Below are 23,075 nucleotides of genomic sequence, written 5' to 3'. Positions count from 1 at the left end.
CTACCCATGATGGCGTTTTCCTTTGATGTGGTAATAGAGTAAGCTGATCAATATGTTTTGAGCAAGGCCTACCGAAGGGAAATGCACTTGTTCGGGACAATTCCTTCATGTTATCACTAAGAGGGAAGAGAAAATAGATGGCAGTGCCCCTCACTTTCAGGTGACCCTGCCAGCTCACCCCACAGTTTTGCATCTTCATGATCCATCTAGGGGAAAGCCTGCCCCTTTGGTTTAGGTCTAATAGGATTACCTAGGCCAAGTATTTGTGTGGTCCGATGTGATTTAGTAGTGGGAGAGATTGAATACATTTCATCACCAGCTGCAATTTATGCCCCGGAAAGAATACAAAAAAGAGTCCGCCTTCTAGTTACTGGCAACATAAACTGGAAATTCCCTGCAAAGGCTCAAGGCTGCAGGTGTGAAGGAAGACACACACACACACACCACACACACACACCAAACACACACATACATATACCCACACACCACACACACGCCACACACACACATACACATACACACACCACACACATGCCACACACACACACATATACACACACACCACACACACACATATACACACACACCACACACACGCCACACACACGCATACACATACACACACCACACACACGCCACACACACATACATATACACACACACCACACACACGCCACACACACACACCACACACATATACACACACACCACACACACGCCACACACACACACACATACACACACCACACACACACCACACACACACACATATACACACACACCACACACACGCCACACACACACATATACACACACACCACACGCCACACACACATACATATACACACATGCCACACACACCACACACACACATATACACACGCCACACACACATATACACACACACCACACACGCCACACACACACCACACACACATATACACACACACCACACACGCCACACACACACATACACATACACACACCACACACACGCCACACACACATACATACACACCACACACACACATATACACACACACCACACACACGCCACACACACACATACACATACACACACCACACACACACCACACACACACACATATACACACACACCACACACACGCCACACACACACACATATACACACACACCACACGCCACACACACATACATATACACACATGCCACACACACACCACACACACACATATACACACACACCACACACACACCACACACACACATATACACACACACACCACACACACGCCACACACACACATACACATACACACACCACACACACACATACACACACACCACACACACGCCACACACACACACCACACACACATATACACACACCACACACACGCCACACACACACATACACATACACACACCACACACACATATACACACACCACACACACGCCACACACACACATACACATACACACACCACACACACACACATATACACACACACCACACACACGCCACACACACATATACACACACCACACACACGCCACACATACACATACACACACCACACACACACACACATACACACACACCACACACACGCCACACACACACATATACACACACACCACAAGCCACACACACATACATATACACATGCCACACACACACCACACACACTCATATACACACCACACACACACCACACACATATACACACACACCACACACACATATACACACACGCCACACACACATACATATACACACACCACACACGCCACACACACACCACACACACATACACACGCCACACACACATATACACACACACCACACACACGCCATAAACACACACACCACACACACATATACACATACACCACACACACGCCACACACACATACATATACACACACACCACACACACACACCACACACATGCCACACACACACACATACACACACACCACACACACGCCACACACATGCCACACAGACCACACACACGCCACACACATGCCACACACACCACACACACATATACACACACACCACACACACACATACATATACACACACCACACACACGTGTGCCACAAACACACACGCCACACACACACCACACACATACACACACGCCACACACACATACACACATGCGCACGTGCCACAAACATACATGCCACACACACATACACACACGCCACACACACATATACACACACACCACACACACGCCACACACACATACATATACACACACACCACACACATGCCACACACACACGCCACACACACACATACATATACACACACGCCACACATTCATATACACACACATCACACACATGCCCCACACATATACACCACACACACACACATGCCACACACACACCACACACACACGCCACACACACACCACACACATGCCACACACACCACACACACATACATATACACACACCACACACGCCACACACACACGCCACACACACGCCACACACACACCACACACACACGCCACACACACACACCACACACACACGCGCCACAAACACACACGCGCCACACACACACCACACACATACACACATGCCACACAGACACACACATACACACACGCCACACACACGCCACACACACACGTGCGCCACAAACACACACACCACACAGACACACACATACACACACGCCACACACACGCCACACATGCCACACACACACGCCACACACACGCCACACACACACACACACGTGCGCCACAAACACACATGCCACACACGCCACACACATACACACATGCCAAACACACACACACGCCACACACACATACACGTGCGCGTGCCACATACACGCCACACACACACATACACGCACACACCACACACACACACACACACACACACATACACACAGACACACACACCCCCCACACCGGCATTGAGCTTTAACCCCAAACCAAACCCAGTCATCTCAGGGTTCCTAACTGCTCAGCAATTACAGTTTCCCAGCGAGAAAGAACTAAAGGTCATGCAAGGTGATAGCTAAGCATTGTTCTAGCATTGCCATTTAATAGGGGAAAAAGGTAAACGTTTTGAGTCTGTCTGTTTCTAGGTGCCCTGAAATTTCTGTTTCATTAAAATTAATAGAATCAAATACAGTCTAGTCCATGAGAGGAGTGAGCCCTGATTTAGGGCATAGCCCAAAAATGCCATTCACAAGGCTTCTATATTTTATCCTACTGCCAATGGTGCACAATGGAAGTATTTTGAACAGGAAGAAGACATAATCAGATTTAAATGCTAGAAGGATCTCTCCAGTAGCTTAACAGTGGTGGACTGGGCACGTACATTTATCCTCACTCCTTTCTGAAATTCTTTTTTTTTTTAAGATAAAAAATCCATAAGGAAAAAGAGAACAGAAGAGGCGTCAATAGCAACATTTTGAAACTGGAAAGCAGCTAGAAAAATGGCAACCAACGTAGCAAAACCAAGAAAGCTCAATCCTGAACCATGAGGGCGTTAAACAGCCAATTCTATTTAGACCCCCGACCCACAGATGGTTCAGGTATTGGTGGCACCAGGTCCTCTGAAAGCAGGGAACAGGAGGCGGTAAAGATGGAGCCAAAAACAGGACTGGGGATTGACTCCTCCCCCCACCTCATCTTCTCCCGCTCCTTTCACAGACTTGGGTGTTTTTCTTCTAAAAAAGTAAATCGAGGGTCTCTGAACTAGCATATCAAGCAGAGTGAGGGCGGGGCCACCACACCAAAAATGGGATCAAACAGGAGCTACAAGTCGAAGACAGAAATATGCCCCGCCCCCAGCCTCTTCCCTGTCTTCTCCCCAACACTGGCAGCCAGGTCCCTAATCCCTGCCAGGACTGGAAGAGCCATCTGTAGGAAACTGACTAGCCCACAAAGAAAGTCCTAAAGACTCTGACATCCACAATCCCCATTAAGCAGCCTGGCCCAGCCCAGACCATTCCGCAGCAAAGCTTGCAACGAAGCATCCTCCCTTCATCCTCACATACACACTCAGGTAAGCAGGAAAGCAATCAGCTCTGTGAGTGGGAAGTGGTTGCCTCTAGGAAGCAGTAAATTGGGGTGAGTGGGGGAAGATTGGAGAGGAAGGATGGGAAGAGGCTACTGTTTTTGGTAAAAAGTCATCTTGAGTTACTTGACTCTCTAAACTAGAACTGGCTGGGCGTGGTGGCTCACACTGTAATCCTAGAACTCTGGGAGACCAAAGCAGGGGGATCACCTGAGGTCAGGAGTTCGAGACCAGCCTGGCCAACATGGTGAAACCCCATCTCTATTAAAAATACAAAAATTAGCCGGGCGCAGTGGTGGACGCCTGTAATCCCAGCTACTAAGGAGGCTGAGGCAGGAGAATCACTTGAACCTGGGAGGTGGAGGTTGCAGTAAGCCAAGATCGTGCCATTGCACTCCAGCCTGGGCAACAGAGTGAGACCTGTCTCAAAAAACAAAACAAAACAAAACACTAGGTGCATTTAAAGCTGTCATAAAAAATAGATACCAAATGGAAAAAGAAAAATGTCTAGAAGAGATGGGGAGAGGAGGCACCATCAGAGCAATAGGAATGAGGAACCTATTGCAGTGGTCCAGGACAGAGACTGCAAGGCCTCAACTGAGGCAGGGGCAATAGGAGGAAGAGGAGGTGGAAGTCAGAATAGCTCTGTGATGGTGAAGGTTATGCTTGAGCTTGACTGAGCTAAGAGGTGCCCAGATAGCTAAGAAAACATAACTGCTGGGTGTGCCTGTGAGGGTGTTTCTAAAAGAGATTAGCACTGGAATTAGTAGACTAAGCACAGAAGACCACCCTCACTAATGTGGGAGGGTGTCATCCCTAGGGCCCAAATAGAACAAAAAGGTGGAAGAAGAACACATTTTCTTCCTTTCTCCTCTTGAGCTGGGACATCTTCTCCCACCCTCAGACATCAGAGCTCTTGGTTCTCAGATAGCTGAACTCAGACCTAATTACATCTCCAGCATTCCTGGGTCTCCAGCTTGCAGAGAGCAGACGGTGGGACTTCTTGACCTCCCACCTCCCTAATCACATGAGCCAAGTCCCGTAATACGTAATATGTCTAATAATAGCTTGTACGGCCAGGCACAGTGGCTCATGCCTGTAATCCCAGCACTTTGGGAGGCTGAGGCGGGCAGATCACGAGGTCAGGAGTTCAAGACCAGCCTGGCCAACATGGTGAAACCCCATCTCTACTAAAAATACAAAAATTAGCTGGGCATGGTGGTGCGTACCTGCAGTCCCAGCTACTCAGGAGGCTGAGGCAGGAGAATCGCTTGAACCAGGGAGTTGGAGGTTGCAGTGAGCCAAGATCATACCACTGCACTCCAGCCTGGGTGACAGAGCAAGACTCCATCTCAAATAATTAATAATAATAATAATAATAATAGGATGTACATATGTACCTCCTATTGGTCCTATTTCTCCAGAGAACCTTGGCAAATGCAAGCTCCATATGAGGCAGAACTGGCTGGACATGGTGACTGACTGTGGGGGTGAGGGATGGGGGGACTCAAGGACAAGGCCCTGGCTTACAGCCTGGACACCTGGGTAGGGCTGTTCACCTGGTTTCAAAAGAGACTGACCCTTATGTCTCTTCCCACCAATCTCTTCCTCCTGACTTGTGACTTTTCCTTCCCCACGCCAGGTCTCTTATGCCATGACACACCTCTTGTCCCCCGTGTCTACCTGGTGCATGGGGCCAGGCCAGCACGCAGGCACAGGATGCAGAGCCTTGGGTCCCAAGGGCGGGCGGTGACCATTCCCTCAAGGCCAGGATGGATGGAACTGCCACAGGGGTGGCGGGTAGGGGCCTATGGTCTCTCTAGTACTGCCCAGGGCAAAAGCACTCCTAGGATTTGCAGGCCCTGGGCAAATACATTTTGTGGGCTCCTGTCAACATGAACAATTTAATTTTATAATATATTACAAAAAGTCATGGGTCCACATGAGTGATACAGATTGATTGAAGAGGTCCTTTTGTATTTGTTTATTGTCCAGTCAATGAACATGAAGATTCCTCAGAATGTAGAGGACCCATCTTTTCCTGTTGAGTCCAGGAACCATCTCTTCACATTTGTTATTTTATTAATTAATTAATTAATTAATTTTTTTTTGAGATGGAGTCTTGCTCTGTTGCCCAGGCTGGAGTGCAATGGCATGATCTCAGCTCACTGCAACCTCCGCCTCCCGGGTTCAAGAGATTCTCATGCCTCAGCCTCCCAAGTAGCTGGGATTACAGACGTGCATCACCACGCCCAGCTAATTTTTGTATTTTTAGTGGAAACGGGGTTTCACCATGTTGGCCAGGCTGGTCTCGAACTCCCGATCTCAGGTGATCCGCTGCCTTGGCCTCCCAAAGTGCTGGGATTACAGGCGTGAGCCACCGTGCCCGGCCCCGTCTCTTCACATTTGTTATAATCAAATTTGTCATTCCTGACTAACTTCATAAATCTCAGGTAGCAAGACTGTAATTATCCACAATGTCATTGCTTTAGAAAATCTGTTTATATTGAAACAATAGAGACCTTTTTACCTCTGCAATTCCCTAACACCATGTATTTAAGGCTGGTTGCATCATAATTCCACACTGCATCATCCGCAGTGCAGCCCCTGAGGACTGGCTTCCAGTGGCTCTCTCAAAGGTGGTGATGGTGATTCCTCAAAAATGATTACCAAGGCAAGTCTCACCCAGAGTATGCAAAAAAAAAAAAGAGCAATTCTTTGTGTTCTGATTATATTAAATTTATCATTTAGAATCGTAGAGCATAAACATAAAACAGCACATCACCCAAACATGACTGCTCTAGAACTCTTCAGGCTATAATTGCCGAATCCCTAGAATGTGATCTTTCTCCCTGCTGACTGCCCACAGCCTTCCACACACCACCAGCAGGAAGGATCGGCCAGGGGGCCCGTGAACAGACAGAACAGTGTCCTTGATGCTCACATAGCTGTCAAGGCAAGCAGGACATCCGTGGGAAGGCCCCTTGGTGTTGTGGGCCAGCGCTGAGGGCCCTCGGAGGAGACAGGTGGGCCACCCTCAGAGGACTGCCTGATATGTGGTGTGGAGACCACAGAAGGGCTGGGCTGGCCGCCCTAGTGCCATTGGCAAGGTGAGGAGGGCTCACGGGTACACTCGAGTGCTGTCGACCTGAGGCAGCACCGTGGTTGGAGTGCAGTGGGAGGGCTGATGCCTGGGCACACTCACAGTCGAGCCCAAGAGTTGGTCGTGGACCGTCTGCAGCCCGGAACCTTGAACTCAGCCTGTGTCTGACAAATGGAGGTGGACCAAACTCACAGGATCCCATAAAAGAAATACTGTGCGTGCCAACGGGAGCAATTCAATCACCAGGCTTCCCTCCTGGAAGTGGGGTCCATGCACAGACTCCAGGACCACACCATAGGCATACGTGCCGGAGCTCCTCAGGGCATCAGATTGACCTCACACCCTGAGTGGGGGGCAGAGAACACCACAAAGGAGAGAAACAGGGCCTGGGCAGACTCAAGTCTGCCAGGAGGGCAGCTCTGGTTGGCCTCTGTCATCAGAGAAATGTTTGAGGAACAGTCTTCTAGAAACCATGACCCACACAGACCCCGTCCAGGCACTGGGCACCCAGCCCAGCTAGCACTGTCGGCCCAGCCCAGACATCCAAGAAGGGTTTAGAACATTGCAACGAAGGCACTCCAAAGTACTGGGCCCTCTGAGGCCCAGCCCTGGGCACGGACCTGCTCTCCCACATCTAAGTGTGGTATCAGCCCTCGGAGACAGATAACTCCCAGCCATCCTCTCAGCCCTGAGCTTTGGAGGCCCCTGGTTATTCTGGCACAGATATGTATGATATTCAGGGCCCTCCACAAGCTGCCCCGGGCCTGCCTGTCCAGTTTTATCCTCCCACTCCATATTCCTCCTCCAGCCCCACTGAATCCACACTCTCCTCAGGGCCCTGGGTCCTTCCATCCACTTGCAGTGTCTGAGTGTAAGGGTCCTCCAAGGTTCAGCTCAAGACCCGCTTCCTCTATGAGATTTGCCCTAATTCCCCTAGCTGGGAGCATGTCTCCCTCCCTGATCTCCAGGGGCCCCACTGCTCCTCACACCGCTCCGCATCATTGGGGTTTTCTGCATACTTCAGGTCTCTCTGACTAAATGATAAGAATGCATTTAGATGCATTGCTCTCTCCGGAGCAGAGCCTTGATTAGAGCAAAGGGTGGATAGGGGGAGCCCAGGGAAGGAGCAGAAAGGCCCAGAGTAGAAGACAGGAGGCAGGGGGCCCAGAGCAAAAGGCAGATCCTGACATCTTCAGGGCAAGAGAAACTAAGGAATCAGTGGCACTATATCACGGCCGCCCACACGAAAATATGCAAAGTGTACTTATGCATAAGTATACTTTGACACTTAAGAAATCCCTCCAGGAGGACTGTCTGGCTCAGAACAGTCCTCTTTCTCTCTCTGTGATCCCTCCCAACCTACACTTCCACACCTCCACAAAGGTGGGCCCCTGGCAGCCATCATTTTCCTGTGTGATTCCATTCTCTAAGCAAATTCCCTCTCTGGGAATTTGGGGCTCAAACACAACCAGCGAGTCTCTGAGCATGGGTGGGACTATGTATCTATAAACTGCCAGGCAGTGGACACACCATCCTGGACTTGGAAAAGCAGCAAAGACCTGCATTCAAAAACAAGGGACTGGCCAGGCACAGTGGCTCACACCTGTAATCCCAGCACTTTGGGAGGCTGAGGCAGGTGGATCACTTGAGGTCAGGAGTGCGAGAACAGCCTTGCCAACATGTTGAAATGCCGTCTCTACTAAACATATGAAAATTAGCCAGGCTTGGTGGTGCATGCCTGTAATTCCAGCTACTCAAGAGGCTGAGACAAGAGAATCGCTTAAACCAGGAAGCAGAGGTTGTGGTCAACTGAGATTGCACCACTGCACTCCAGCCTGGGCGACAGAGTGAGAGTTCATCTCGAACAAACAAACAAATAAAAAGAAGGGACTGTAGCAGCAGATGAGCCAAGATAAATGGTATTGTTCAGGTCTTATTCAGAAACAAGTGGTAGAAACCCAGATCCAATCAGCTTGGGCAAAAAAGAATGACTTGAGCTTACCAGCTGCTAAGTAGGTGTGGTATTGCCTTGTTCCTCTCTCCACTTCCTTACCCTACTTGGATTTAGTTATTGCCCCATCATAATTATAAAAGCCTTTAGAAGGGCCAGACTCTTATCACCAGCTAGGGAAATGAGAACTCCTCCCATCTGTCCACGGGCCTATCCCAAGGAAGACTCGGACGCTCGGAGCACACACTTCAGCCCTGAGTTAATAAGTGGGCCAAAGAACGCCCCTGATGTCTGCGAGAATCTGGAGGTGGCGGGGTGGAAACTCTGTGATTGACAGTCCCCAGGGCCACGTGGACTGGGAGAGGAATCCCCAAAGCGGGACAGGGTGGGGAAAACATGAGGAGCGGTCAACAAATCCATTGTCCTCAGTCCTGTTCAGAGACAGCTTCCTGACTCCTGGTTCCAGCCTCAGAAGGCCAAGTGCCCCACGTTCTTCGAACCCCCTCCATCATCTGAGTACATTTTCCTTTTTGGTTAATTTTATTAGGGATGATTTCTGTTATTTGTGACCAAAAGAGCATGATAACCCCAATCATGCATATCTATAACAGCAAAGGAAGAGTCTAGGTAGTTATACCAAAATCAACAGTGGTTATTCCTGGGTATTAAGATTTTAGATTTTCATTTTCTTCTTTGTACTTTTTTAAAATTTTTATTTATTTTTTAATTTTATTTTATTCATTTATTTATTTTTTGAGAGAAGTCTCGCTCTTGTCCCCCAGGCTGGAGTGCAATGGCATAATCTCGGCTCACTGCAACCTCTGCCTCCCGGATTCAAGCGATTCGCCTGCCTCAGCCTCCCAAGTAGCTGGGATTACAGGCGTGTGCCACCAGGCCCAGCTAATTTTTGTATTTTTAGTTGAGATGGCATTTCACCATGTTGGCCAGGCTGGTCTCGAACTCCTGACCTCAGGTGATCCGCCCGCCTCGGCCTCCCAAAGTGCTGGGATTACAGGCATGAGCCACCGTGCCAGACCTCTTCTTTGTATGTTTTTAAAGTTTTTCCTGGCCAGGTGTGGTGGCTTACACCTGTAATCCCAGCACTCTGGGAGGCCAAAGAGGGCGGATCACCTCGGGTCGGAGTTCAAGACCAGCCTGACCAACATGAAGAAACCCCGTCTCTACTAAAATTACAAAATTAGCCGGGTGTGGTGGGGCATGCCTGTAATCCCAGCTACTCGGGAGGCTGAAGCAGGAGAATTGCTTGAACCCGGGAGGCAGAGACTGTGGTGAGCCCGTATTGTGCCATTGCACTCCAGCCTCGGCAACAAGAGCAAAACTCCGTCTCAAAAAAAAAAAAAAAAAAAAAAAAATTCCCAGATTATGTTTATTTTACTTTGATTATGCAAGTACTAAGTATTTGGTATAGCAAAAACTATAAGAAAAACAACAGTAGTTTTCAGCAAGAATCCTGGCACTCGGAGATCATGATGACTGACATTTTGACTTCTTACCTTACCAGCCCCCCACCCCACTCATACAGTGGCCGGTGGAGTTAAGCGACACCACCCTGTAGACACCCTTGTGCCAACTAAGTTGTCACAAAATGCTTGGAGACATTAAGAGATGTGTTTTGTGCCCAACGGAAACCAGCTTGAACCCTAATCACATCTGAGGTTCACGCAGGCACGGGCAGCGATAATGCTACAGTGGGTGGGGGTGGGGGTGGGGGATAGAGGCCCAATGGAGGCCTGTAACATGCGCGGTGACTGTACCCCAAGAAAGAAATCACCACGCATGAGGAAGTGGGCCAGACTCAGCACCTCAGAGTGACAGTCAAGGACAGCAGAACAATCAGGGTGCCCTGGGAGGCTGCTCCTGAATCCTCCAAACTCACCTCCCTCCTGGAAGGCAAAGATCTGAGCTTAAGGGGCAGGAGGTGGGGGAAGCAATTATCTCATGAGGAATCCACTCAGCCACATTCCCTTGGAATACTACTTTACTTCTGTGTACCTTGTTTTCCTCATCTGCAAAATAGGGATGGGATGGCGATGCTAACAGCCTCCTACGCTCAATCCTCCTATGGTCCTACGGAGGACCGTGCGTATGTTACACTCTCATCACAGTGCTGTCAGTTCAGGATACTCAGCACATGGTCATGATGGTGATGATGAAGGAGAAGGAGGCATGCCTCACTGCAAAAGGCTGCAGAGTAAAATCCAGTGGGAGGCGGTGGAGGACCACCATTAGGAGCTCAAGCAATTCTGCTATGAAACACATACACCCACTTCCCCCTTAAAAAGCTAAACGGAACTAGGAAGACCGTGGGTCCCAGGAGTCTGGGGAGAGGTGACAGAGAGTTCTAGGTAGTAGTGAAAGAGTGAGCACAGCCTCACAACCCAAGGACCAAGGATGAGGGTGGGCCGTCATCCCCACATGAGCAGCAGGCACCGAGGGCCAGAGTGACAGATGCTTGTCAGAGGTGCAGGAGGCGGCCAGAGACTGGTGGTCAGAGATGACCAGCAAACAGCAGGGACAGAGGCCCAGGTAGGGGTTGGGAGACAGCGGCCAATGGAGCAAAGGATGGTGAAACTAGCAACTGAGAAGAAGGACCTCCATTGACCCAGGGCACTGCTCTAATTTAAACAAACCCCTGTCACTATTTCCACTCTCATCCCTGACTGCAGGGCACCTGCAGAAGCACAGCAAGGGGAAAGACTTTGGCCTTACCTTCTGGCAGTTGACAGCAATTGCCCCAGCACACTGCAGAGAGAGATAAGCAGCTTACCCAGAACCCACAAGTGTGTGGGGCTTAGGAGGCTTCCGCAGGAGATTCCTGAGGCCGCTGGTACCACCACAGAACAATCTTTCTTCTCATGGACACAAATAATAGATTATGACCACGGCTTTTTTTCTTTTTTCTTTTTTAGACGGAGTCTTGCTCTGTCACCCAGGCTGGAGTGCAGTGGCACGAACTCGGCTAACTGCAACCTCCACCTCCTGGGTTCAAGCGATTCTCCTGCCTCAGCCTCCCGAGTAGCTAGGACTACAGGGATGTGCCAGCACATCTGGCTAATTTTTTGTATTTTTAGTAGAGATGAGGTTTCACCATGTTGGCCAGGATGGTCTCGAACTCCTGACCTCAAGTGATCCACCCACCTTGGCCTCCCAAAGTGCTGGGATTACAGGCATGAGCCACCACGCCCGGTAGACCATGGCTTTTAAGCAAGGTATAGCAAAGTCACTGCACCCTCCCTGGCTGGTTGCTCTGAGGGAAAGTTCTCCACCAAGGAAGGGCCAGTCACAGCCCTTCCCAAGCCTCTAAGGCCTGCCTGCATCCTATCCTCCACCTGCATCACAGTCTCCGGGGAGCTTTTTAAAACTGCCGCTGCCCATACCCCATCCCTGGAGATTCTGGTTTAGAAACAGAGCATCATTCTCTTGTAAAAGCTCTCAGGCCAGAACCACTCCTCTGCATCCTCTGTACCTTGCAGATGTCACGAAAATCTACAGTGAAGCAGCTACAACTTGCTAGAGAGCGCTGTGGACTAGACAAGGCCCCATGAATCCTTCCTCAAGGGGACCTGGACCCTGGGCACTGAGTCTGCGGACCCCTGGACAGCTGACCCCTCCCTTAAAGCTGAAATGACCCCTCAAATCCATGTTCCACAAGTCCCTTCCTTTGAATCCTGGCTTAGCCATTTACTAACATAGTGTCTTTGCATACCTTATCTAATCTCTCTAAGCCTCAGTCTCCTCTTCTATAAAGTGGGAGTGATAGTACCTACCCCAGAGCATTATGAATGAAATTAAGAATGCAAACTGGGGCAGGAGAATCGCTTGAACCCGGGAGGCAGATGTTGCGGTGAGCTGAGATCATCCCACTGCACAATCACAGGCTCATGCCTGTAATCTCAGCACTTTGGGAGCCTGAGGCAGGAGGATCACTTGAACCAGGGAGGTCAAGACTGCAGTGAGCCATGATCATACCACCGCACTCCAGCCTAGGTAACAAAACAAGACCCTGTCTCTAAAAACAAATAAACAAATAATACAAATAAAGAAATTAAGAATTCATGTTACAGAATAAAGAGGTTTTACCCCACATACCCAGGTGGGTCATTCTCAGAGTAAATTTATGTTTATGTTTAAGAAGTACATTTTGTCAGGCATGGTTTCTCATGCCTGTAATCTCAACACTTTGGAAGGCCAAGGCAGGAGGATCACTTGAGTCTAAGAGTTCAAGACCAGCCTGGGCAACATAGTGAGACCCCAATCTTTAGAAAAAATTTTAAAAATAGCCAGGCATGGCGGCTTGCACCTGTAGTCCCAGCTACTTGGGAGGCTGAGGTGGAAGGATCACTTGAGCCCGGCAGGTAGAAGCTGCAGTGAGTTGTGGTCGTGCCACTGCAGTCCAGCCTGGAAGACAGAGTGAGACCCTGGCTCCAAAACAAAAAAGAAGCACATTTTGGTAGCTCCTGATAGGATCCAATGAAAAACACAGAGCATTTCTATAGGCTATTCCTGTCACACACTTGAACCAGAATCCCATGAAGACTATATTTAACTTTCAGTTTACAGGAAACATGGTGGATGAAGGAACAAATTAAATGATACCGTGAGTAGGGAACAAATATATCTAAGCAGTAGATCATTCTCTAGAGACAAATTAGCCAGTTTCTCCAACAAATCAATGGCATGAAATAAAGAGGGGGAGAAACTATAACAGAATGAAAGGATTTGAGAACCGTCATGAGAACAAAAGATGCAGTTTGACAGCCAAAGGCACTTAAAGAAAAATTCCAAAATTAAACACAGAATTACCATATGATCCAGCAATTCCACTTCTAAATATCTATCCAAAGAATTGAAAGTAGGGACTCAAATAGATACTTGTACACTAATGTTCAAAGCACCATTATTCACAATAGCCAAAAGGCGGAAACAACCCAAATGTTCCTCGACAGATGAACTGAGACACAAAATGTGGACTATACCGTCAGCCCTCTCCGTATCCACGATTTCCTACCCAGGGATGCAAGCAACCACAGATCAAAAATGTTTGAAGACAGCCAGACGCGGTGGCCCACACCTATAATCCCAGCACCTTGGGAGGCCATGGCGGGCAAATGAGTTGAAGTCAGGAGTACAAGACCAGCCTGGCCAACATAGTGAAACCCTGTCTCTACTAAAACTACAAAAATTATCCAGGCGTGGTGGCACATGCCTGTAATCCCAGCTACTCAGGAGGCTGAGACAGGAGAATAGCTTGAACCTGGGAGGCAGAGGCTGCAGTGAGCTGAGATTGTGCCATTGCACTCCAGCCTTGGTGACAGAGTGAGACTCCATCTCAAAAAATAATAATAATAATAAAAATAAGTATATATATTGAAGACAAAATAAAATGAAAAAGTAACAATATAACAATAAATAAATAATGATACAGCATAATAATTTACATAGTTTTACAATGTATTAGGTACTATAAGTAGAGAGGATTTAAAGTATATGGAGGATATGTGTAGGTCATATGCAAATACTGCACCATTTTATATCAGACACTTGAACATCCTTGGATTTTGACATCTACGGGGATCCTGGAACCAATCCCTCATGGATACTAAGGAATGACTGTACATATAATGGAATATTATTTAGCCTTAAAAAGGAATGAGATTCTGATGCATACTACTACATGAATGAACCTCGAAAATATTACGCTAAGTGAAATAAACTCAACACAAATGACGAATATTGTATGATTCTACTTAGATGTCTAGGATAGAGAATAAGCAAATGTGTAGAGACAGAAACTAGAATCAAGGTTATAGAGGTTACCAGGAGCTGGAGGAGGTGGGGTGAGAAGTTATTGTTTAATGGGTACAGAGTTTCTGTATGGATCTTGGCTCACTGCAACCTCCGCCTCCCGGGTTCAAGCAATTCTCTGCTTCAGCCTCCCGAGTAGCTGGGATTACAGGTGCCCACCACCACACCCAGCTAATTTTTGTATTTTTAGTAGAGACAGAGTTTCACCATCTTGGCCATGCTAGTCTTGAACTCCTGACCTCATGATCCACCCACCTCGGCCTCCCAAAGTGCTGGGATTACAGACGTGAGCCACCACGCCCAGCCTTAAAATGTAAATTTTATGTTATATATATTTTACCAAGAAAGAGAAATTTCACTTAATCCGTATCTTGAAAAATATTAAAGGAGACCTATAAACACAGCCCAGAATGTTAGAATCTCTTTGCTCTCATTCCACTCTCCCTCACCCACACATGCCTCTGAAGACTTCTCCTCCACACCTGCCCACCCCCGCCAGCCCTACAGCCCTCACCGCTGTACCCCACCTCTCTTCTCTCACTCTTAATCAGGTAGATTGACAGCCTCATTCCCAGCAAGAAAGAATGTTTCCTCTCTCAGGTGGGAAAGGAGGGAAGAGGCTGGCTCCAGAAGATTCCCTTTGACAGGCTGCCAAAGGTAGAAAGGCTGTGGTCATGCCCACAGTAATAGTTATTGTCGCATCACATAATAGAAGCCGGAGCACTGAGTCCCCTCCACCTTTTCACGGGCATGGGGAGCATTTCACCCCTCCCTAATGGTTCTCACACCCATTGTCAGATTCAATTACAGTGACGGCATTCAGTGCCAACTATATGCCAAGCATGTACATACGTTTTCTATGGTCCTTGTGACAATCATGCAGGCAACCATCATTAAGACCATGTTGCAGCAGACTGAGGCTGAGGCATGGCAAATACCTTGCCAAAGTCACACAGCTAACAAGTGTCATTCTCGGTTCATACCACTCTACTAAACTGCTGCCAGTTCAAGCATGGCCGTATTTCCAGGAAGTCATCACAAAACTGAGGTGATGGTGGTCAAGAACCAAGTCACTAACAAAGCGCACTCCCCTGCCTCACTTCTCACAATGCCTACAGAGCCCACATCTACTCAGCTGAGTCTGCTTGGCAACCAAAATGAATACACACACTGCAAACTGTTAAGGTAACCACAGCTATGTGGAGAGAGGGTGTCCAGCCTTGTAGCAACTTTGGACTGATCCTCAGGGGCGACCTCTCCTCCCTGGGAGTCACATCTCAGACTCCTTCTGGCTGTTGCCACCTCTTGGAAAATGAACAGGGAGCTGGAGCTGGAGCTGGGAGCTGCTCCCAACTGCAGTTCATTTGGGGTGTCCAAACTCACTTCTCACCAAGGCACAGTCGTGAAATATCTGCTTTGCCATCAGCTGGATGGGGCTCAGGCTGTGGAGTTTTAGTGTCACCCCAGCCTCTGGGTCTTCACCCAGATGTGCAAAGAGAACAGCCACCTGGCATCGTTTCTCTTTTCTTTTCTTTTTCTTTCTTTCTTTTTTTTTTTTTGAGGAGTCTCGCCCTGTCACCCCAGAGTGCAGTGGTGCAATCTCAGCTCACTGCAATCTCCGCCTCCTGGTTTCAAGCTATTCTCCTGCCTCAACCTCCCAAGTAGCTGGGATTACAGGCACCTGCCACCACTCCCCACTAATTTTTGTATTTTCAGTAGAGACGGGGTCTCGCCATGTTGGCCAGGCTGGTCTCAAACTCCTGACCTCAAGTGATCCGCCCACCTCAGTCTCCCAAAGTGCTGGGATTATAGGAGTGAGCCACTGTGCCTGGCCTAGCATCGTTTCTCTTAAAATTCTGACAATCTATGGCAAAACTTATATGTGCGGTAATAGAGCCAAGCAAGGAAAAGAGATATAAAACTATAAACACAAGGCAAACTCAACAAAACACACAGAAAGAAGAAAAACTCCAAAAAAAACTCTGCATTCTCCACAAAGATTTTTCCTAGTTTGTTTTGTTTGATTTTTTTAACCAAATTTTTTTACTTCAAGGAAACATTTTTATAATTAAAAAGCATGATTCACTAAAACTACTATCTGAAATTTTGAAATAAATCATGGCATCATAATGTTCAGGATAAAAAGACTAGGGAAAAAAATCAAAGGTAAATGAGGCTCATTCTGAATTGCAGTTCTAATTTTAATAAGTAATTAAATTTTCTTCAGTTTGTACTTTTCTATTTTCTGAAACTTTTCCAATGGAGAATTGTTATACGTATAATCAGTCAAAAATAAAGCGCTATAATTTTTTATTTTAGCCATGTCAGGAAGTCTCCTCACTCACCTATTTGTGGAGGAGGGGAGGGGAAAAAAAAACCTTCTTTCGAAGGTCTTCCCTGGTGCCATTTCCAGTGGTACCTCGGCTGGAACCTATGAGAAAAAAAAGTTCCTTCATAATGATGTCAGCCTTGCTTTAAAAAAAAAAAAGTCTCTAAAACTCATGAAAAACACAGTTGATGTGAATCATATGTCTGAGTGGCAGAGTTCCCACTAAGCTGGGTGAGCACACAGATGTGCAGGACAGAAATTCCTCCCCACACAGTGACTATTCCTCTGTGGAGCTGTTGAAGGTAAACAGCCCAACTGCTGTAAATGTTCCTGCTGGCTGTGAAGTCCCCATGCCCCTACCTCTTTACCCTTCAGTTATCCATCCCTTTCTCTAACCCTCCCTCTTATCAAAAACCAATGCCTGCCCCCCCACCCCCCGCTGTGCCCCAGCACGGTGGCTCATGCCTGTAATCCTAGCACTTTGGGAGGCCAAGGCGGGTGGATTGCCTGAGCTCAGGAGTTTGAGACCAGCCTGGGCCAGATGGTGAAACTTCATCTCTACTAAAATAGAGAAAATTTGCCAGGCATGGCAGCAGGTGCCTGTAGTCCCAGCTACTCAGGAGGCTGAGGCAGAATTGCTTGAACCCCAGAGGCAGAGGTTGCAGTGAGCCAAGATCACGCCACTGCACTCCAGCCTGGGTGATGGAGTGAGACTCCGTCTCCAAAAAAAAAAAAAAAAGCAATGGGGGCCAGGCACGGTGGCTCACGCCTGTGATCCCAGCACTTTGGGAGGCTAAAGCGGGCGGATCACCTGAGGTCAGGAGTTCGAGACTAGCCTGGCCAACATGGCAAAACCCCGTCTCTACTTAAAAAATACAAAAATTAGCTGGGTGTAGTGGCATGTACCTGTAATCCCAGCTACTTGGGAGGCAGAGGCAGGAGAATTGCTTGAACCCGGGAGGCCGAGGTAGCAGTGAGCCAAGATCGTGCCACCGCACTCCAGCCTAGGTGACAGAGCCAGACTGTCTCAAAAAAAAAGAAAAAAAAAGCAATGGGATCTGACAATAATCATTCACATTTGTTGACTGATAGATTATACTTAAACAGATGACCTAATATCTTAACCAGTCATTAGCATTTTAAAACTCTCATCTTCCAGTTTGAGAAGAAAAAACTTCTACTGAAGGAATTTCAGGCATCAGCCAGCAGGTGCAGTAATGTTTTTGCCAAAGGGATGGGTGGTGGGGTCCTGAAAGTATTATAAATCTGATTTAGACGTCCTCGGATCTGGGTGGGGGGGTGTCAGAAGGAAGGGTGCTGTGCCTCTCCCCAGGTGAGCCCCTACTCCCTTGGGGGGAAAAACGGGCTGGGCTGGTTCCAGCTGCTGGAGCTACTGGGGGAGAATGAGGCATCTTTTGTCCTCCAGTATCTGGAGCCTCCCCTTCCAAGACGGTCCACTGGGTATCTCCCCTCACCACCACCTTTCCTTTGTTCCCCCTTTTTTTTTTTTTTTTTTTTTGAGACGGAGTCTTGCTCTATTGCCCAGGCTGGAGTGCAGTGGCGTGATCTCGGCTCACTGCAACCTCCGCCTCCCAGGTTCAAGCGATTCTTCTGCCTCAGCCTCCCTAGTAGCTGGGACTACAGGTGCGTGCCACCATGCCTGGCTAATTTTTGTATTTTTAGTAGAGACAGGGTTTCACCATGTTGGCCAGGTTGGTCTTGAACTCCTGACCTTGTGATCCACCCGCCTCGCCCTCCCAAAGTGCTGGTATTACAGGCATGAGCCACTGCGCCCAGCTGTTCCCCTTCTTTCACATTCACCCCTTGCCTCAGAGCTTCCAGGAGCTTCTTTGTGTTTTCTGGCCCAGTGCTTCTTTAGGTGGCATTCAGTGAGAGTTTCACACTCCAGCCTCCCTTGTCTGCCAACGTGGAAACCAATTTGTGCTTCATGTGGCATTTTGGCCTCTCACATTTCCGACCACAAGATATGTGCTTAAATTGCAACTCCTCTTGAGTGGAGATTTTAGGATATGGTCCCTTCCTAGTCCTGAGTAGATCCCCCTTCCTTCTTCCCCTTTTCCAGACTGGCAAATGCCTGGGTGGGTTGCATCTTGTAAGCAAAGTTGTGCAAGCATAACTGACCCATGAATGGATGTGACCTCATTGTACCAGGTAGTAGATATCGCTTTAACGCTCACTCTGGTCATATTTCGTCTTCACATAGTATATCATTTAAGTGTTAGATGAAACACTATGTCCTTTGAGATTTAAATATAATTGAATCAAGACTTTATCCTCTATTTTTGTAGAGATCCAGGTCTCACCCCAATATCCCAAGGGACTCATTTTCTCAGGGTGCTCTCCTACTGTGATATTTACCAACCTATTGATTTCACATGAATCTCACCATTATGGTAGGTCTCTTCCCTTCATTTCTCCTGACAAGAAACTTAGTCACGTTCACGAATTTTTAAAAAGTATTATATATCCCCATGGCTTTATTTCCATGTCACCTCACTGGGGCATTCTCTGACTACCCCTTTTAAAATTGCAACCAGAAAAAAACAAAGACAAAAATAAATAAATCAATTATATATATATATATATTTTTTTTTTTTTTTGAGACGGAGTCTCACTCTGTCACTCAGGCTGGAGTTCAGTGATGTAATCTCTGCTCACTGCAACCTCCACCTCCTGGGTTCAAGCAATTCTCCTGCCTCACCCTCTTAAGTAGCTGGGATTACAGGCGCGCACCACCATACCCTGCTAATTTTTGTATTTTTAGTAGAGATGGGGTTTCACCATGTTGGCCAGGCTGGTCTCGAACTCCTGACCTCAAGTGATCCGCCTGCCTCGGCCTCCCAAAGTGCTGGGATTACAGGCATGAGCCACCAAGCCTGACTGAAAAGAGAATTTTAAAAAACAAAATAAAACAAACAAAATACAAATAAAATAAAATTGCAATCAGATCCTCTCCCTCTGGAATTCCCAGTTCTCCTTCTGCTCTATTTTTTCCATAGCACTATTTCTTTTGGCACACTATATAACTGACTTGTTTATTATATTTATTGACTGTCTTCCCCCACTAGACTATAAACTCCACATGGGCAGGGCTTTTTGTTGGTTTAATTCACTGCCGAACCCCCAGCACTTAAGACAGTACCTGATAGGCCGGGCGCAGTGGCTAACGCTTGTAATCCCAACACTTTGGGAGGCCGAGGTGGTTGAATCACCTGAGGTCAGAGTTCAAGACCAGCCTGACCAACATGGAGAAACCCCATCTTTACTAAAAATACAAAATTAGCCAGGCATGGTGGCACATTGCCTGCAATCCCAGCTACTTGGGAGGCTGAGGCAGGAGAATCACTTGTACCTGGGAGGCGGAGGTTGCAGTGAGCTGAGATGGCGCCACTGCACCCCAGCCTGGGAAACAAGAGTGAAACTCCGTCTCAAAAAAAAAGAGACAATACCTGACAAAAGAAGATGCTCAATAAATATTAGTTGAGTGAATACACTTACATGAAGCTTTGTAGTATTGCAGATTTTGCTAAAAATGTCAGGTGATGGGCTGTCCACAGCCTTGTTACCCCTAACGTGTTCCTGCACCAACAGCAGCAGCATTACCTGGCAGCTTGTCGGCAAGGCAGCATCCCAGGCCTCACCCCAGACCTTCTGATCAGTGTCTGCATTTCAGCAAGACTCCCAGATGATTCACATGTGCATGAATGCTTGAAAAGCACTCGTCTACGCCATGTGTGCAGTGGCTCATGCCTGAAATCCCAGCATTTTTAGGAGGCTGAGTTGGGAGGATCACTTGATGCTAGGAATTCAAGACCAGCCTGGGCAACATAGTGAGACTCCCCATCTCTATTTCAAAAATAAAAATAATTCAAAGAAAAAGAAAAACACTGGTCTATATCACAACAATGCAAACAACTTAAACTTGGATCTTAGACATCCCCATTCTTAAAAGGTTTTTTTCTTATATGCAAGAAATTGGTAACATTGCACTCCAGCCTGGGCAACAGGAGTGAAACTCTGTCTCAAAAAAAAAAAAAAAAAAAGAATATGTCTCCACTGCTACCCCTATAGAAGGCAGAAAAGACCACAAAAGTTTCGGGTTTTAAAGGACAAATTCTTGGGGTTTTTTTTTCCGTTCTTTTTTTCTCCCTAAAGGACAAGTCCTTTCCTTTTTTTATATTAGTGTTGGGGAGAAAGCCCCTGGCTTCCCTCCCTCTTCCCCACCTTCCCTCAGAGTGGGGGCTGGTCAGGGACCCAGGCCACCATGTTAAAAGCTGCCGGGCCACCAGAAAGACCGGCAGCACCAGCCAGCCTTGCCTGTGATCTCCAGGGTGTTCTTACCGTAAGTGTGGAAGGTCACAGCCATGGCCACCTGCTCCAGTCTCACAGGCCTCTTTGCCAGGCAAGCTCATGAGACCCATCAGCTGCTGGGCTGGAAGCACATGTACTTGACTGAGTTGTCTTCCCAGGACCTCGACAGCAGTCCTTCTGCCCCTGCATGGAGAAGTATCCAGTTTGATGCCTGTCAGGCAGCAACACTTGCACTGGCATCAGCTGCCTCTCTGTGTGCCCCCTGCTTGTCCCACTGCACAAATGAGAGAGTGAGGAGTCTCTGTCCCCACAGTAGGCCTGGCACCTCAGTGGAGCATGACGAACTCCAAAAATGGAGGCTCCAAAAGAGGCTGAGCCAGCCCAGCCAAGGCAGGTGGACAAGAAAAAACAGTGAATGACTCCTCCCGAGAAATGGCTGGGGCCCTGGCCAATCTCTGCTGCTCACATGTGGAGAGGACAACCTCCAGGCCTGCTCAACACCCGTCAGCTGAGAAGCATGGATTCCCCTGGGAGAGCTCTAGCCAATTTGCAGAAAATTTGCCCGATTCTCTAAGCTAGGAAAGATTTTTTTCAAGCTTTTGTTTTTGTACCTCCCTGGCCATTTTCAATGCGAAACGTCAGATTTCCCTTAAACGCACTCCATAGCTTTCCTTATTTGTGCAGAAAGAAGTGCACTCCTGCTCCTGAAGCTGTCGCACAAATACCCTATGCTGGGACATCACGGCCACTTCACAGGTGAGGATCAAGGCGCTGCAGAAGGCACTGTAGGGGTAGAACCTGGCGTGGGAGTGGGAGCGGGGCCAAAGCTGGGTAATGAAGTTTTCACTGACTAAAACTTAGAAAAATACTGGGTGATTTTTTTTTTTTTTTTTTTTTTTTTTTTTGAGATGGAGTCTCGCTCTGTCCCCCAGGCTGCAATGGCGCAATTTCGGCTCAATGCAACTTCTGCCTCCAGTGTTCAGATGATTCTCCTAACCCAGCCTCCTAAGTAACTGGGATTACAGGCGCAAACCACCACACCCGGCTAATTTTTGTATTTTTAGTAGAGATGGGATTTCACCATGATGGCCAGGCTGGTGTCGAACTCCTGACTGCAGGTGATCCACCTGCCTCAGCCCTGCAAAGTGCTAGGATTACAGGCGTGAGCCACCGCACCCAGCCATCAGTAATTTTTTTAAGAGTGGTTGGCTATCCAGGAGTTGGAATAACAGGTGGATTTTTCTTTCCTTCTCATGTATTTGTATATTACCGTAATTGTTAACAATGATTTACTTTTATGAAGAGGAAAAATAATTCTGGCAGCTCCCTTGTACATGAAAACGTATCAAAGCCAAACAATGTAAACTCCATTCTCAGAGCAGCACAGTCATTCCACAATCTCTAATAAGTCCTCCCCTTTTGTCATCCCTAACAATGTATTTCCAGCATTCCATAATACCCTCTAGGTAGGCATTGCATACACAC

General features: G+C 47.7%; 1 long non-coding RNA gene across 1 annotated transcript in view; it reads right to left on the bottom strand.

Annotated features, from left to right (window-relative positions):
• LOC129033055 (uncharacterized) overlaps positions 1-15,609 on the bottom strand; it is a 43,182-nt gene extending 27,573 nt beyond the window's left edge. The window contains exon 1 of the long non-coding RNA XR_008501516.1: positions 15,457-15,609. This is a non-coding gene — a long non-coding RNA (uncharacterized LOC129033055). The remainder of the gene's footprint in view (positions 1-15,456) is intronic.
• Between the last annotated feature and the right edge of the window lie 7,466 nt (positions 15,610-23,075).

This window comes from Pongo pygmaeus, chromosome 2, assembly GCF_028885625.2.
Source record: "Pongo pygmaeus isolate AG05252 chromosome 2, NHGRI_mPonPyg2-v2.0_pri, whole genome shotgun sequence".
Taxonomy (NCBI): Eukaryota; Metazoa; Chordata; class Mammalia; order Primates; family Hominidae; genus Pongo; species Pongo pygmaeus.
The sequence above is the reverse complement of the archived record's forward strand: the minus strand, read 5'-3'. Positions and strand labels throughout refer to the sequence as shown.